Genomic DNA, 3227 nt, shown 5'->3' with positions numbered 1-3227 from the left:
TAGCTGCAAACAACCCTTCCTCTGCCAATAGCCACCCAGCCTCAGTCCCTCTCCTTACCTCCTGCTTCCCTCTACCTACCCCACTCAACACTACGCTCACCACAATCAACCTTCCTGCCTCAAAATAGCGTTGCACTGTCAGTCTATCCGGCACCATGTAGACACATAGACGTGTATGCACACGCGTGTAAATGGTGCGCTCGTGTGTGTGTGTGTGTGTGTGTGTGTGTGTGTGTGTGTGTGTGTGTGTGTGTGTGTGACCCTAACTCATCAAAGAATAACTCCAAAAGCTAGCAAGTTTTCCTTCTTTTGTGTGTGTCTATTGACAACTCCATGCTTCTGCTTTTCAGTGGGTGATCTTTAGTCATAAGGTATTTATGCCCTACAAGAATTTTCCTACAGCATGTTTCTAATTAATGTTTAGTACATTTTAAAATGTGGCACACATGCGTGTGCGCGCACACCCACGCACACACGCGCACACACACACACACACACACACACACACACACACACACACACAGAGAGAGAGCATATTTTTATGACTACTATAGTAGGCGTTAATGGCTTTCCATACTTATTTTTCTGGGTTGGAATCTACTTATCAGAAAAATATTTACTTAAAAAGCATTTACTTAAATCAGGAAGTACCAACACAATAAAAACACCATATTTGACTTTGAGGCCTGACAAAAAATCGAAGCACCCAAAAAACATAGTCGGATGTCATTGTAACTTCACACACACAAATACACCATCAGCAGGCATATAAATGATTGGATCTGCAATTCTCTATGACAGGTAGAACAGCCACCAGAGTACATTACTGTTGTTCATGATTGGCACTGTTATCAGGCTTGGTAGAATATATAAGGAATGAGAGAATGAATGAACACTGTAAAGGACATGGAGATGCTGCGTGCTCGTGTGAGACAATGTTATAAACACCTGACAGAATTTGAAAGGAGCCTCATTGTGTGCCTCAATTTGGATAGCTGGTAGAATTGTCCAGTATTCAGACATTGGCCCTCTGTTGGACTGCACAGGAACATGAGGGCAGGCATACTTGTCATTAAGTTTTTGATCAGCCACGTCTGACCACACAAGAGAGAATCACCGTATTGTGCACCAAGCACTTCGTAACCCTCTACATCTGCACCTGCCATCCAGTAACCAGTTTTGGACTCTCTGCAACATTCTGCATTGTCTCACACTATTGGTCAGAGACTAGCAGCAGATGGACTAGGGAATTATTGACCCAAGTTTAGTCTGCCATTAACATCACAACACAGACAGCTACATTTGGAGTAGTGTCCTGTGATCAGGAAGTGTGAACTGCTGATTCATTGCACTTTGTTCAGTGATGTCTCACATTGCTGAACTACCACAGATGACCATTGTTGGAAAATGTAGGGGCAACGTGAGGGGAAGCTCAATCCTTCCAATGTTTTGAATAGGCACAGTGGCATTAGCCCTGGCATCACAGTGTGTGGAGCCATTGAGTATGACATCAGGTCAAGGCAGGTATTGACTGAGGGAGCTCTGACAGCACAGCAGTATATGACAGACATCTTGCATCCTCATGTGTTACCTCTTGTTTGACATTACTGTAGTGCCATTTCTCAACAGAACAATGGTCATCTACAGATGACATGCATGTCTGTGAACTGTCTGTGTAATGTCAAGGTACTCGTGTGGCGTGCAAGATCGCCAGGTCTGTCCCCAAAAGACCATGTGGGGAACTGTCTCAGATGTCAACTCTCTTCCAGTGCTAGTATTGTAAAATTTGGAAAATATTTCGAATAGATTTCCCGACCTTGTTATAGTTATGGGTGGAGATTTTAATTTGCCGGATGTAGATTGGGAGACTCAAACTTTTATAACAGGTGGCAGGGACAAAGAATCCAGGGAAATTTTTTTAAGTGCATTATCTGAAAACTACCTTGAGCAGTTAAACAGAGAACCGACTCGTGGGGATAACATGTTAGACCTTCTGGTGACAAACAGACCCGAACTATTTGAAACAGTTAACGCAGAACAGGGAATCAGTGATCATAAAGTGGTTACTGCATTGATGATTTCAGCCATAGATAGAAATATTAAAAAAGGTAGGAAGATTTTTATGTTTAGCAAAAGTGACAAAAAGCAGATTTCGGAGTATTTGACGGCTCAACACCAAAGTTTTGTCTCAAGTACAGATAGTGTTGAGGATCAGTGGACAGAGTTCAGAACCATCGTACTATATGCATTAGATGAGTATGTGCCAAGCAAGATCGTAAGAGATGGGATAGAGCCACCGTGGTACAACAAGTGAATTAGAAAACTGCTGCAGAAGCAAATGGAACTTCACAGCAAATATAAACATAGCCAAAGCCTTGCAGACAAACAAAAATTATGCGAAGTGAAATGTAGTGTGAGGAGGGTTATGCGAGAGATGTTCAGTGAATTCGAAAGTAAAGTTCTATGTACTGACTTGGCAGAAAATCCTAAGAAATTTTGGTCTTATGTCAAAGTGGTAGGTGGTTCAAACCAAAATGTCCAGACACTCTGTGATGAAAATGGTACTGAAACAGAGGATGACAGACTACAGGCCGAAATACTAAATGTCTTTTTCCAGAGCTGTTTCACAGAGGAAGACTGCATTGTAGTTCCTTCTCTAGATTGTCGCACAGATGACAAAATGGTAGATACCGAAATAGTTGACAGAGGGATAGAAAAACAATTAAAAGCTCTCAAAAGAGGAAAGGCCGCTGGACCTGATGGCATACCAGTTTGATTTTACACAGAGTACGCCAAGGAACTTGTCCCCCCTTCTTGCAGCGGTGTACCGTAGGTCTCTAGAAGAGCGTAGCATTCCAAAAGATTGGAAAAGGGCACAGGTCATCCCCGTTCTCAAGAAGGGATGTCGAACAGATGTGCAGAACTATAGACCTATATCTCTAACGTCGATCAGTTGTAGAATTTTGGAACACGTATTATGTTCGAGTATAATGACTTTTCTGCAGACTAGAAATCTACTGTGTAGGAATCAGCATGGGTTTCAGAAAAGACATTCGTGCGAAACTCGGCTCGCGCTATTCGTCCACGAGACTCAAAGGGCCATAGACATGGGTTCCCAGGTAGATTCCGTGTTTCTTGACTTCTGCAAGGCATTCGATACAGTTCCTCACAGTCATTTAATGTACAAAGTAAGAGCATATGGAGTATCAGACCAATTGTGTGATTGG

Source organism: Schistocerca serialis, chromosome 5 (genome assembly GCF_023864345.2).
Source record: "Schistocerca serialis cubense isolate TAMUIC-IGC-003099 chromosome 5, iqSchSeri2.2, whole genome shotgun sequence".
NCBI lineage: Eukaryota > Metazoa > Arthropoda > Insecta > Orthoptera > Acrididae > Schistocerca > Schistocerca serialis.
This window is presented reverse-complemented; position numbering follows the sequence as displayed.